At 39.5% G+C, this 14,641-nt stretch overlaps 1 long non-coding RNA gene across 2 annotated transcripts in view; it reads right to left on the bottom strand.

The window, feature by feature from the left end:
- Nucleotides 1-496: 496 nt before the first annotated feature.
- The window catches only part of LOC122564026, a 39,862-nt gene continuing 25,717 nt past the window's right edge, over nt 497-14,641 (bottom strand). For both annotated transcript variants that reach the window (XR_006315798.1, XR_006315799.1), the window contains 3 exons: nt 10,240-10,421; nt 2,857-2,959; nt 497-1,087 (listed from right to left, as the gene is read on the bottom strand). This is a non-coding gene — a long non-coding RNA (uncharacterized LOC122564026). The remainder of the gene's footprint in view (nt 1,088-2,856; nt 2,960-10,239; nt 10,422-14,641) is intronic.

Here is a 14,641-nt window from a genome sequence, read left to right as displayed (position 1 = left end):
GTGGAGTTTTCACGTTCTCCCCGTGTCTGCATTGGTTTTCTCTGGGTACTCTGGTTTCCTCCCACAGTCAAAAATGTGCAGGTTAGGTGGACTTGCCATGCTAAATTATCCATAGTGTCCGGGGATGTGCAGGCTAGGTGGATTAGCCATGGGAAATACAGGGTTACATGAATAGGGTAACGGGGTGGGTTTGGGTAAGATGCTGTTAGGAGGGTCGGTGTGGATTCAATGGACTGAATGGCCTGTTTCCACACTGTAGGGATTCTATGATTACTGGTTGCATTGGACCCATAGGACAAACTGTCGCCTACTTCGTGGACCATTGAGGTAGATTCCCTAAGCTCAATGACCCCAAAGGGCTGTATGACTGTGCCCAATCCCATGGACTGATATAGGAGGCTGCTCCTGACTTTCCATGCCAGAATCCCCTGCTTGAAGAATGGCTTCGTTGACTTGAATGAAGACCACTTCCCATGGACTTTGAGACTTGGCCATTTATTTGAAGCTCAGGCAGTGTGTTCAGTCCATACGTGACTGGTACATGATAAGACTGATGTAGCATGGTGTCCCACCAGAACTTGTCTACACCTTGAACAATGATTGCTAACAAACATGACAAGCTCCCTGGCTTTGCGTCTGCATCAAAAGGCATATTGGGATTAGCAAATTGTGAGTCTTTAAGCTCGAGCTGAGGGGTCAAAGGGAAAAGAGGCAAGACAGAGATGTTGTGAGCATCAAGGTAGGCACAAACTGAATGAGTGCTAAGAGACCAAACAAGGAATTCCTGAGATGTATCTGAGACAAAACATGAGCTAGGTATCCTGGTAGCAGAACTGCAATGAAAGCTGCCAATGTGCTCTCACATGCAGCATTGATTAAGTGCAGAACCATACAGTGGGCAGATGGGTGCCATGATGATGCCAATGTCTGTGGAGAGGGGTTTCATGCAGTTGCTGTCCATAGAGTGTAACCTGAGATGTTTGTAACAGCTGTCCAAGATGGAGGCCAGAGGAGTAGGTGATGAACTGGTGTTGCCGGGTATATGCTCTGCCTTTCATTTCAGGAACTCTCAACATCTTGTCTCTATCTAGTGGATGGGAGAGATAGAGAATCCATATAAATGAGGTGAGATGAAGTTGCAATGAGGTGATAATTAGCAAAAATCTATACAAATTGGCCTTTCAACCCTAACTAGCAAGAATCTCATTTCACTGTTTATTGCTTAGTTAACAATAGGACTTTTTGATCTAGACATTGGGTAGATCAACACTGGACATCTTACCCAATTTTCCAAAATTTCTCACTGTGGTCCATATCATTCAAAGGCTGGGAATAACGTTTGTCAATTTCATCTTTTTTTATTTCACTACAAATATTTGTCTTCTTTTTCCTTAAACTTCTTACCAACCATCTACACTTTCTTGGAAATTCAAAGCAGAGCTCCGCCACAGAGAAATTTCATGCCCGAGACAGGAATGCAGATTTGGCAAAATTCGCAACTCAAGAATCCTGATTCAGTGGAAAGTTCCCCAACATTGTCCCAGTTTGTTAAGAGCAAAACAGCCCTCAAGCTTTCACATAATGCCTATGCTCTAGCTGTGCCACCTCATACCACTTCATAGCCCTATTCATCTGCACTCCCCTTTACAACCTCCATGCCAACCCATGCCAATCTACCCACCATATGACTCTCATATCTTCCATAAGTTTGACCTTATCCATTTTATGTGCTAACTCAATACTAACAAATTAAACCTATGCCATAATGCCCTCTACCCTTTGACTTTATATCCTCCCTCACAAATGATCCATTATTAACATGCATAGACTCAGGAAGAATGTTGTCATGAAATAAGATAAAGTTCTAAGTGCCTATTACAGGCTTCACTGTATTTCATCAAAACAAGTGTCATTGATAGAAGCCCATTCAAAACTTCTAAATCCCTTCAAATATTTAATTCCTTCCAAAAACAAACATTCCTTTCAAATACTTAATATCTTATTTAAAATAAAACAAATAGTTATAATCACTGCATTTCTTCAAAGTCAGTTAATCCTCTTCTAACCTCTGTGAGTACCATTTCAAGCTGTGAATTTAGAGGACCCCTGCTGCGATAATAATAGGCTGCACAAAGAGCCATGCAGCACTAACACTAGAATGAAAACCCTCAGGCTTATGTCAACCAACAATGACTGAAATTGCAAGCACTTTCTTTTTCAACTGCCGACTAGCTGTTTTATTGTCAAGATGTAAAAGGCGGGGTAACTAAATGACTTGACAGTTTGACCTTATCCATTTTATGTGCACATTCATATCTATTCCCAAAAGGAGTACCTGACCTCTCCCAAAGAGCTGACTGACCTATCCGAAACAACACCTTACTGTCCCTAAGAACCTTTCTAGACTTTTGGTCGGCTTGGACCAATTTGGGCCAAAGGGGCTGTCTCCGTGCTGTAGGACTCTATGACTCTATTTCCCTTAAATGTCTAAAGCTGGTGAGTCTTAATTTAGAAAAGTGAAAGGTGAAAATCACTTCTGTTTGAAGAAAGCTGCACCATTACATGTGCAGCTGTCTCCATGAACTGTACATGAGTGAAATACATTCTGTGCACTTTCACATCCCACAACACTACACCATCTTCAGTAAAAATAGTCAATTCCAGTTTCAGGGTCAGGCTATAGTGCCATTTTGGCAAAGATATAGAGTCCTGCTGAAGTAGTGAACTTTCAGGTCCAGGTCTAGTCGAGACATGAAACTCTTATTTATTTATATTTTAACACATTTTGATTTATACCAATAAAGTATCATCATCTGAGTGTGTAACTAATTTTCAAAAATAAATCCTTGGTGTCACCCTTTTCCTTGAGTCTCCTCATGGGTGGGAGTCCATTCGTGTCTCTGACCATGTTGCTCTATGACTGGATGATCTGAGGGGTGATATTCCCCCATTACCCAACCTGTGCAAAAACATATAGAAAGAACGACTGAGGTGCACTAGTCAGAGCGTTATTGACAGCAGCATGCATTCAAATCAGCAGATCACCTTTCCCACACTCCTCACGGCTGTGATAACTGGGAAGCATACATTCCACAACTTAACCACAGGTGCAGAGTTACCTCCTTCACATCAGTGGCCACGTCAGGCATTTCACCAGCACTCCACATCTCTGCAGTTAACATGGATAAAATTAACTCCTCAATTTGTGAGGAACCCAGCAAATACAGGAGTGCACCAACAAGCCATATGCCAAAGCCACCTTAACGGGATATGAGCCGGGTACCAGCAGGTGGGACTAGATTTGTTTGGGATATCTGGTCGGCATAGACGGGGTGGACCGAAGGGTCTGTTTCCATGCTGTACATCTCTATGACTCTATAAGTTTAATTTTTGGGAAATTGCATAAAAATACCAAAATATAGCTGTCAATCCATCACCAGCAAGAACAGTGTTGGGAAGATGACCTCAAAACAACCTTAGTCCAGAAGCAGGAGTTTCATTTTAATCGGTCGGAAGCACTTAAAAGGGTTAACTATTGCATTCAGATTACTGCGAGGCAAAAATTATTTCAAAGACATACTTGTACTTTCCTTCCAAACAAAAAGTATTAAAATATCGGTTAAGTTTGTTGAATAAAGTTTTTCTGTGTACCTGCAATTAAAGTGATCAGATTAATTAAGTTTACATATCTGCATGCAATTTTAGATTTCAAATCTTTTCTAACTATAGAAAAAAACGATATGCATGCTTCTTGATTTTAATAGAAATATGCAAACGGTATGCAGTCCCAGAAGCCCATATGAAAAATTTTAAAATGGTGGAAAATTGACACGCTTGCCTCCCAAGATCAAATCCCACTTCAATAATTTCTGCAGGATTCTCTCGTCTCTGGTGCAGATAAATTCATGTCAAGGTGCAGCAACACAGATAGCCTGACTCTATGCATAGTAAACGGCTTTCAGAGAGAGGCAATGCCCAGAGCAAGGCCTTATCAGAGCAAGCTGGCTCCCATTTATCTGATCCCTCGTCGAATGCAAAAACAGGTCTTGATCTGCCGTCCGTAGTTTGCAGGGAAAGGCTGGGGGTGGAATGAAGATATAAACAGAAGAAATAAGAAATAAGAAACAGAAGGGGAAAGAGAAATAAATTTGAAAAAATGAGCGGCCACACAAATCAGCAGCTGAGCCCGTCACCTAGGCAGCAGAAGGCCCATCTGTTGAACACTGTTTGACACCCAGGGTGTCTGACACCCACCCCCAAAGGCTAACAATAAATCAAGTTTACCAGGCAAAATATGGGCACTGTTTTGGATCCTGCTTTGCATATAGGGACAGAAGCTCACACGTTGACAGTGTGGCCAGGTGCAGACATGCAGATTTAAATCTTTGTGTTTGTTTTTGTTTTACATTGAATCAGCTTTCAAACTAATAATTGCCAAAACATCTGTATTACCTATTCGAGGGCTGAAGAATTTCCTTTTATCAAATCTAGGAAGGATTCTTTGAACAAAAGGTATTTTTTGCGAAAGTTACATTGCAGAGCATGATGGGAACAAAGCACAGGAACAAAAACAAATATGCCTTTTGCTGTTCATTGATGAACAAGTTGCTCTGGTGGCATATAGAAGCTGCACACATGCAGAATAATGTAGACTATTTCAAGCCAGTTTGCCACCATTTCCAACGAACAGCAAAACTGGTCCAAGACCCCCATTCCCAGAAAGAAACATTGCATTCTATGTGCCATTCGCAACCAAACATTGCTTCATCCCTTTCCAAAAACACCATCCCACTCCCCAACTTCTATTAGTCCCACACAGATAAAAATACAAATCTGATGGAGGGTAGGCTATTTCTCAGCCAGGTAAAAACAATGACTGCAGATGCTGGAAACCAGATTCTGGATTAGTGGTGCTGGAAGAGCAGAGCAGTTCAGGCAGCATCCAAGGAGCAGCGAAATCGACGTTTCGGGCAAAAGCCCTTCATCAGGAATGTCACATTGCTGTTCAGAAACTCTAGCTATGTGCAAATTGAGTGTTATGTTTTCTATATTTCAACAATGACTACACTTCAAAGATACTTTATTCACTATAAAGTGGGATGTCCTTCTCAGCCACTCCATATTTCTCAGCCACTCCATTGACAATTTACTTGCCTTTAGTTCCCATCACTTCTTCTGAAACACCTATCCCTCCTGTTCCTTTCCCCTGAACTATCCTCATTGACTGGACTCTCTATAAGCCACTTTTCCCTTTCCATCTTCTCCTTTCAAATTAGAATCAAGCTGCCTCTGCCTTCCTCCCTCCCCAATATGTTGAATATATATATAAAAAAAGACATATTCCAAAGCATTTCACCACCTCAGGACATCCCACTTTATAGTGAATAAAATATCTTTGAAGTGTAGTCATTGTTGAAATATAGAAAACATAACACTCAATTTGCACATAGCCAGAGTTTCTGAACAGCAATGTGACATTGATCAGACATTGTTTTTTTCATAATGCTGGTTGAAGGATAAATTTTGACCATGACACCAGCAAGAAATCCCCCACTCTTCTTGCAAATAGCACCTGGAGATCTTTGCTACCCTTTGACTGAGCAGACAGAGCCTCAGGTCAACATTTCACCCAAAACAGACTGCATCCAACAGTGCAGCTCTCTCTCAGTACTGCACTTGAAGCATCAGACTGGGTCATGTGTCCAAGTCCCTTGAGTGGAAATGCCACAACTGAACTATAGCTACCATCCATGACCTTGATACTGCACTTCACCACAACTTATGTGCAACAACATGGAGATTGACAGGTACAAAATGGAAATATTTGTCGTATTTTCTTAGGTATTTTGATCTGCTCACCTACCATTTATTTCTACTGAATTCAAACTTTCACTCCTTGACTGGAAGCACAATCTGAATATAAAGAAAGGAACTTTTGGAAGGACAATATTGCACTTGTACTTTGATCAGTTTGTTAAGAAGATTATTGAAAGTTACTGAAAAGTACCTCTCTCTGATAGGTTTTATTCCCCAGTGACATACCAGTGAAAATCTATTCAAAGTGGAAGCAGGGATTGAACAAGCACTACCTGATATAGCATTCTTATGCTACAGCTACTGGTGATTTATTTCAAATATGACACATTTTGATAAAAACAACAACAATTATGCTTTGAATGGAAGATGCCTCAATGCTGTACAAGGGCAGAGGGATTTGGAGGTGCATGTTCACAGAATGCTAATGGTAGCACGTCCAGCTGATAAGGCTGTAAAAAGAAACAATTCTAGTTTCATCACTTGAAGTAGAATCCAAGAGTTAATAAAGAGGTGCTAAAAAACTTTTAAGACTCTGATTTAAAATATTGCAATTGGAATCACTCTACAGAAAGCATATCAAAGCTTCAAAGAAGGCACAATGCAGATTCATGAGGGTGCTGCCTGGTATGAGGAAATATAACACAAAGTAAGAATCAAATAATTGTAACTTATTTGGTCACAGCAATGCAAATCAAGAGTCTTTAGAATCATGAAAAATGGAACAGAGCAACTAGAAGCAAACTGCTTCAGCATTTGATTGATTTTGAACAAAGGATCATATTTAAAGGATTAAATATTCAAAATTTATAACAAAGGGTAAGGAAAACTTCTCCACACTGAGAGTTGTGAAGCTATTTAATTCATTTCTGGCTTTAGTGGTTGAGGCAGAAACAGTCAACATTCAATATTCCTGATTCCTGAGGAAGGGCCTGTGCCCGAAACGTCGAATCTCCTGTTCCCTGGATGCTGCCTGACCTGCTGTGCTGTTCCAGCAATAAAGTTTCAACAACATTCAATATTAGCCTGGACAGGTAACTGAGGAAAATGGGTTTAAAAGGATCAGGTAACAGAGTGACAAAAGATGATAATGCATTTGTTTTCAAATTAGAATCAAGCTATCCTCTGCCTTCTTCCCTCTCCCAACACATTTGAACATATCCAAAAACAAATCTTTATTCCGAATATTTGTTAATCAATGAAAGTCTTTAGAATCATGAATCATGAAAAAGGCATTTCTGACTTCTTTTTGTTCCTGTGTGTTGTTCTCACCATATTTTGCAAAGTTTCTTTTGCAAAAATGCCATTTGTTACAAGAATCCTTCCTAGATTTGATAAAAGGAAATTCGTCAGCCTTCAGTAAATCGGACATTTACGGATTGGACTGAATGAATTGTTTCCATGCTATAACTTCTAAGTACATCCATGATAACATATTCTGAAAAAGATTAAGTCTATGTGATGTGTTTCTTGTTTTAAGTAGCATGAACAGTTACTGCTGTAGCTGCAGGATTTGCCTTTTTCTTTAACTTAAATACATTTTTTCATCAAAATCAGATACTTCAATTAATTTAATTCTGGCAACAACAAATGTGCTGTATTTTTTGAATGACGAACTGAATATTTGAAAAAAACAGCATTATGAGATGTTCTTAGTATACTTTGTTTAATTCAGTTCCATTTTCTTGATTCATAATTCTCCATCATCCAGTCTATTGGATCTACACCTAAGATGGAGGACAACCAGGTCATAACCCTCCTATATAATTTACATTAGCAATATCTTTCCATGATTTAACCCAAAAAATACTACTTAGTTTGAGCTTTCATTCTGCAGCATCCTGGACGGGAAACCTGTCAAGTTCATGTACATTGGCTATGATCAATTTACTAATTATTTGCCATCTTTAAATCAATCAGAATCAATTGCCTTTTAATTTCCTTTTCTGGCCAAGGTAATTCTGAGCCAATGTGAAGCATTCTGAGTTTGCTACCTCTGTCCCTTTAAGAAAATGGCCCTGCATGCCCAATTTCAGTGGTTCCTGCACAATATTACTGGGGGAATGTTCCACAAGAAGGCTTCCATTCCTTCGTGTTTCACTGCTTTGTGTTGTTAACAGCTGGAAGTGCCCACCAGGTAGATGTTTCCCCTTACACATTTTAGTTTATTCTTTCAAATTTGCCATGTTCTTTCCAACCAACTTGTTTTATTTTCATAATGTTATCAAGGTGTCTATTTTGTTGTACTTGGTCCTGTGAATGCTTTCCAGCACTCTTCAGAGGGCACTAAGCCACATATAGTTCCATGGCAGTCATTAAGGCTTTTCATGTTAACTTTACAGGGTACCACACTGAGATTTTGGGTATGGACACAAGTTGACACTGGAACCAGTCAAACCTCAGTGGCATTTGAATCCGAATTTCAGTTGATGCCATGTTGATCTTTGCAAATAATTTGCTACACTAGTAAATGAAATGGTTAAACATGCCACCTATTATGAGAGCGTGCTTTAGCTGGACCTATAATCTTTCAGAATATCAATTTGCTTTAGCGCTAAAGTGCACATTTTCTTTTGATCTATTGGGATGAAATATTTGGAACAGATTTTTTTTCTGAGGCAAAGTAACTGATAACTGGTTAAAAATAAATACAGAAGAGTTAATAAATATGTGCCATGTAATGTTGCATTATCATTTAAGCTTTGTGAACCTACATAATCCTGAAAATCTAGGGAAAACAAATATATTGTGGTTCATCTAATAAAGGTATAAAAGATATGTTGAATATAATGTCTTAAAACTAATTTATGTCAAGAGTTCATTTCCAGTGCATGATAAAATGCAACATTTTGTGTGATTATGATCTTTCCAGATGTAGTCTTATTCAGAATTTGTAACCAACCTGGAAGATAAAATATATGATGGCTAAAGATGTAGGTTAGTACATGGCGCTAGTTACGTGCATTTAATTCAATTATAGTAAAAATGAATATTACTTCTTTAATATATAATATAGATCAGTGTCAGACTTCTAAAAAAATTCCTAATTATATATAGATTAATGTGAGAGAACTTAACTGAAAGGGATCATTGCCTATTTGGCTGAAGCTAGTCCATGATGTAAATTGGCAGACAGAGAGGTGAACAGTCAATACAGATTAAAATTATGCTCTCCTTGTACACATTTGGACTTCCATTGATTGAATCACAAAGCCAGAAACCTGTACTTAGCCAAAACAGACAGCGGGAGAATGGGAGATGGCATGGGGAGCTGGATCTTTGCCATCTCTTTCACAGAGTAAGGTATTGGCACAGCTACAGATGATGTCTTCAGCCAAATGAGCAAAGTACAACTCAAGAGCAAAACCAGTCCTAGGAACTGGGAGCTAACATAAATTTTGAATAAGGCAGCATTGTGTCCCAATTTATATTTGTATTGCTGCAAGTGCAATATTTACTGAAACATTCTTCTGAATACGTATTACACTGACACGAGTACAGAATCTTATCTGAACAAACTAGAAGTGACAACTTCAGTCAGACTGTTTTGTCTTATCCTTCATTCATTTATTTTTATGTTAATAGCTTTTCTTTTGCATCAATCAGCTTCCAACTCCAACAGATCGTATGTCAGGCTCTGCCTAGTTTAACTACATTAGAAAAAAATAGAAAATATACTGAATAATAGATCGGATTTTTAGCAGATGAGGCTTTACGTTTAATCTTTGCACGTCTCGCCCCAGTCTGTGCTTTATCATGTCTTTACAGCCAACAGCTTGTTTATGAATAAAAAATGTGGCATGAAACCAAAGAGTGAGTTGTCTTTGTTTTGTCAAGTGTACCGAGACAAAATGCTTGCTCTCACAAGTCTTCACTTCTTACAAGCCTTCTGGGACCCCAGGGGCAGCTGGACCAATGCTACCTGCAGAACGGTTGCTATGGCAAGCATGCTTTACCCCATGACAAGTTAGGAATATTCATGAGCTGAAACTCTGCCGAATCATCTGCATATGTGAGTATTCTGAGTTCTAATATGCAAATTGACTGCTATGACAGGCAGCCACTTTATTAACTCATTAAGCCCATCTTGTCCCTTTAAAGACAGCATAATTACAAATAAAGCTGTCACTCGTTGTATACAAATGCTGCTCAGGTCGTACTAAGGACCAAAGTGACCTGCTATCAAAGCCCAGTCGGTCGGGAGAAGGCAATGAGGAACAGTCCAAGGTTTGGCACAGTGCATCATAAGAAAATGCTCGATAAGCCATTGAAACGGTCAGGTTGTACTGCTGTGCATAACAGACATCTTACACCACATTTGATACCTCGTACACTCGTGCTGTTTTGACCTTCTATAATCCAGCATCCTTGACAATCTGACACAATTTTTAGCATACATTTTGTTATTTTCAGGGCATGCTATACCTTATTAATCCAGAAGCCTTGTTTAATCATCTGGTTCACTTAATAGGCTGGTCTGGCACTCTGTGATAAAGCAGTTACTTTCAAGCTGACTGATTTCGTTCATTGTTTATAGTGTTTCCTTCTCCCCAAGCTCCTTATTCAGAGATTGGCTTGTGGGATTCTGTCAAGCAGCATGATTATTTCTGTTGAAAACAAGAACAATTATCAAAAATAATGTGGGGAGTGGGGAGAAACTTACATTTGAGCTTTATTTATCCTCATTTGCTATTATTTTCTCCTTTTGTTTTGTACCTGCTCATCCCTCCGCTGTCTTCCAGATGCAAGAATGGGCAAGTGCCTATATCTTCTAATATCAGTAGGTGAATTGACAAAAGATTGTCTTATTTGTAAAGCTGTTTAAAAAGAACACTACAACAATGTCTCAACTGAGAACTAACAAAACATCTCACGCCTAGGCATTAGATATGCAGCAATTCTGCACCAGCAATCTGACTTCAGCAAGACCTTGAATTAAATGCAGCACCAGCTCTAACACTTGTGATCTGAAGCCAATATTTCAGTTCTTAGGAGACAGTCTAACACTACTCTCTTAGAGTCCATGGCTCTAAACATTGGGGGAGAGCCCATCCCCTAGTTTGCCGGATTGCCCTGCAGCAATTAAACCATTGGTGAACCACTCAGTGGTTTCAGTAGAGATCTTTGTCCCTCAATAGCCAGCGTAAGGCGGGCAGCTTTCTGGTCCCAGTGGTGCTACTGGGAACAATAGCCATTGCTAAAATAACATCCAGTCCCCAACAGCTATTGTCACCAAGGTAGGTAGAGGCATACAACCAGGGCCAGACTGCCATCTTTCCCGTCTCTCCACCCACCACCACTACCCCACCCCTCACAACATGGTGGGCAAGGGAAGTGGTGACCCCTGATTGAAAATGGTAGAGGGAAACACGCTGCAAGGGATGGGGGCTGTAAAAGAGATTCCACATCCCCCCCTCCCACAGACACTAACCCCTTGACACCACTGCCCCCCCTCCAAACTGCCTCACTTTTCTGGCCACAAGCTTGAATAGTATAAGCTGTTTCATTTCGCACTTGACATGGCCTCTGCCCTGCCAGGCAAGATTGCAACAAGACAGGAAGCATCCCTTGAGTAGTTAAGTGATCAATTAATGACCACTTAAGGTCCTTAATTGCCCAATGGGCACATGGGATGTCAGAGGCACCCCACCCTACCCCACCAACAACATGTAAATTTGCAGTGGAGGACAGATTGACAAATAGGCACCGGGAACAATGTCCACAGAATTAGGTCCAATTTTACAACACCCTGCCTGCCAACATCTCCCTGGGGTGCACAGAATTCAGCCCCCTGCACACAGTGAAATGTTGGGGTGAATATTTATACAATCAACACCACATGTTTCTTTCATAACCTTTCACTTTCTCTTATAATGCTTATCTTTCAATGTTGATTAGAATGTGTATGCATCATCCATTGTTTGAACACAGTCATGGACATGTGGAAACAAAATGGCAATCTAACTCTGGTCTATGCACAAGTTTATGATATTTCCAAAAATGGACTATCAAGTTTTGACTTCCATCATATGCTTTTAATACATTTGACCTTTCACAGACTAACATAGTCTATAAAAAGCAAAACACTGATTTAAAATGGCCACAGTGATCACTTGATCAGGTTGAGCCAAGGTCATGAAACTACAAGTTAACAAGAGTCAGTCTGAACTAAGACTAATGTAATCAAATTGACTGGAACCAGTCATTCAGATTTCTATCCTTTATTTGATTTACACTCTTCTGGAAGTGTCATATATTGGGATGAAAATCTTACCCACAGATTATCCAACTTGATTTTTAAAAAATGAAGCCAGATATGGGAGTACACAAATGAGCTATGTTTCAGGCAACTGCAGAAAGAGGAAAAATTAGTTTTCAGCAACTGAACAGGAAGACTTACTATCTCTTTTTGTCTTAGCCTGTTGAAAAACAGCACCCATTGATAAAGCAAATTGGAGAAAATCCATTCACTGGGAACTCAAAGAGATCTACAGATTTCTTTACAGCTGAGGAATCAAGTCATCAGTTCACCATCCATTATCTCAGCTTAAACCTAACCTCAAGCACTCAACTGCATATTCTTAACCTTCCTTTCATACTAATCACTCACTCCTTTTTTAAACTTTATACCTGCATTCATGTGTGTGTTTAATGTTGTGTTTGTTAATTTTTATTGGAGTTAATAAGCAATAAAATTTCCAATTCCTTCAGTCAAGAAAATCATACAATTGGCTCCTTGATTTTAATTAAAGTGCATTACAGCTGCATGCTAAAAAAAACATAAATATTTGTTGAACCAATCAACTGATTTAATATGTTATATGGTTTATAACTCATCATTTGAATTGCATCAAAATCCTACTTCACTGAGAGATGTTATTACAAAACAAAATTGAGAAATGACCAGTGAGTTTTGCATCTGACAGATGCATCTGTATTGCAAAATGTATGTCAATAAGTTCATGACTTCAACAGTATTACTGCAGTTGGTGAAAATCAGAAGCCATGTGATCGCATGTGGAGGGGTGGGGAGATAGTCAATGAACAAAATCCCTGGTTCAATTTCATAGAGTTTTTAAACAACTGTCTCAATAAATGCTTTAGCAAATGCTTTTAAGCAGATCATCGCCCCACTCTATCAACTGAGTGGTAATGTGGAGAAGGAAATAAACACACCAGCCAAGAAAGGTGATGATTTATTTTATGTTTTATGTTTCATGTGATTGGCAAAACATAACCTGAATGTTTCACAGGCTTTGCAATATCCAATTAGAATGTCCTTATGTAATGTTTGAGTTTCATTCCCAAAAGTTGCAACTTTAAGTGAAAAGATTTTAAATAAAACATGGTTTCCTGTAGAAATCAATGTAAAAGCCAGGGTTAGGTCCTGAGAACAAATTTTGCACAGTTGAGCCAATGTAAAATTTGAAATATTGTGCCATACATGTGTATTCCTCACTGAAATAAATTTCAAAACAAAATAAGGAAAGCTTCTGTGAAGGAAGCAAGCTTATTGCTTGCAGAGAAATCTTTAAAAAAATGTTTACAGTACAGGTACAATACAAGTTCTTCACTATTTTACCTTTGTAGGTAAACTATTTTAGAGTACAGTAAAGCAGGAAATATGTTTTTGAAAACTCAGTCATAGAATCATATAGCATGGAAACAGACCCTTCGTCCATTCAGTCCATGCCGAACATAATCCCAAACTAAGCTAGTCCCATCTGTCTGCTCCTGTCCATATCCCTCCAAACCTTTCTGACAGCATCTTCCACACCCTGCAACATCTTGGTAAATCTCTACTGAACTCTCTCGAGCTTGATAATCTCCTTCCTATAACTGGGTGACCAAAACTGGATACAGTACTCCAGAAGAGGCCTCACCAATGTCCTGTACAACCTCAACATGACTTCCCAACTCCTATAGTAATAGACAATAGACAATAGGTGCAGGAGTAGGCCATTCTGCCCTTTGAGCCAGCTCCACCATTCATTATGATCATGGCTGATCATCCTCAATCAGTATCCTGTTCCTGCCTTATCCCCATAACCCTTGATTCCAATATCCTTAAGAGCTCTATCCAACTCTTTCTTGAAAGTATCCAGAGACTTGGCCTCCACAGCCTTCTGGGGCAAAGCATTCCATACACCCACCACTCTCTGAGTGAAGAAGTTTCTCCTCAACTCTGTTCTAGGTGGCCTACCCATTATTTTTAAACTGTGTCCTCTGGTTCGAGACTCACCCATCAGCGGAAACATGCTTCCTGCCTCCAGAGTGTCCAATCCTTTAATAATCTTATACGTCTCAATCAGATCCCCTCTCAGCCTTCTAAACTCAAGTGTATACAAGCCTAGTCACTCCAATCTTTCAGCGTAAGATAGTCCCACCATTCTGGGAATTGACCTCGTGAACTTACGCTGCACTCCCTCAATAGCCAGAATGTCTTTCCTCAAATTTGGAGACCAAAACTGCACACAATATTCTAGGTGCAGTCTCACCAGGGCCCTGTACAGCTGCGGAAGGACCTCTTTGCTTCTATACTCAATTCCTCTTGTTATGAAGGCCAGCATGCAATTAGCTTTCTTCTAAGGACTGAGCAATGAAGGCAAGTATGCCAAATACCTTTTTAAGCACACTGTCTATATATGATGCAAACTTCAAACCACAGCAGTTACTTCACCTGTACAGGTACAAACACCAAAAAAATTTAAAAACACATCAATTAAGAAGTTTATTTCAATACCTGAGCAAAAGACTGTTTGAAACAAAAATGATCATCAACTGCAGGGAGCAGATACAATAGCAGCAACTCCAGCAGCGCAATCAG

This window comes from Chiloscyllium plagiosum, chromosome 28 (genome assembly GCF_004010195.1).
Source record: "Chiloscyllium plagiosum isolate BGI_BamShark_2017 chromosome 28, ASM401019v2, whole genome shotgun sequence".
In the NCBI taxonomy this organism is placed as follows: Eukaryota; Metazoa; Chordata; class Chondrichthyes; order Orectolobiformes; family Hemiscylliidae; genus Chiloscyllium; species Chiloscyllium plagiosum.
This window is presented reverse-complemented; position numbering and strand designations above follow the sequence as displayed.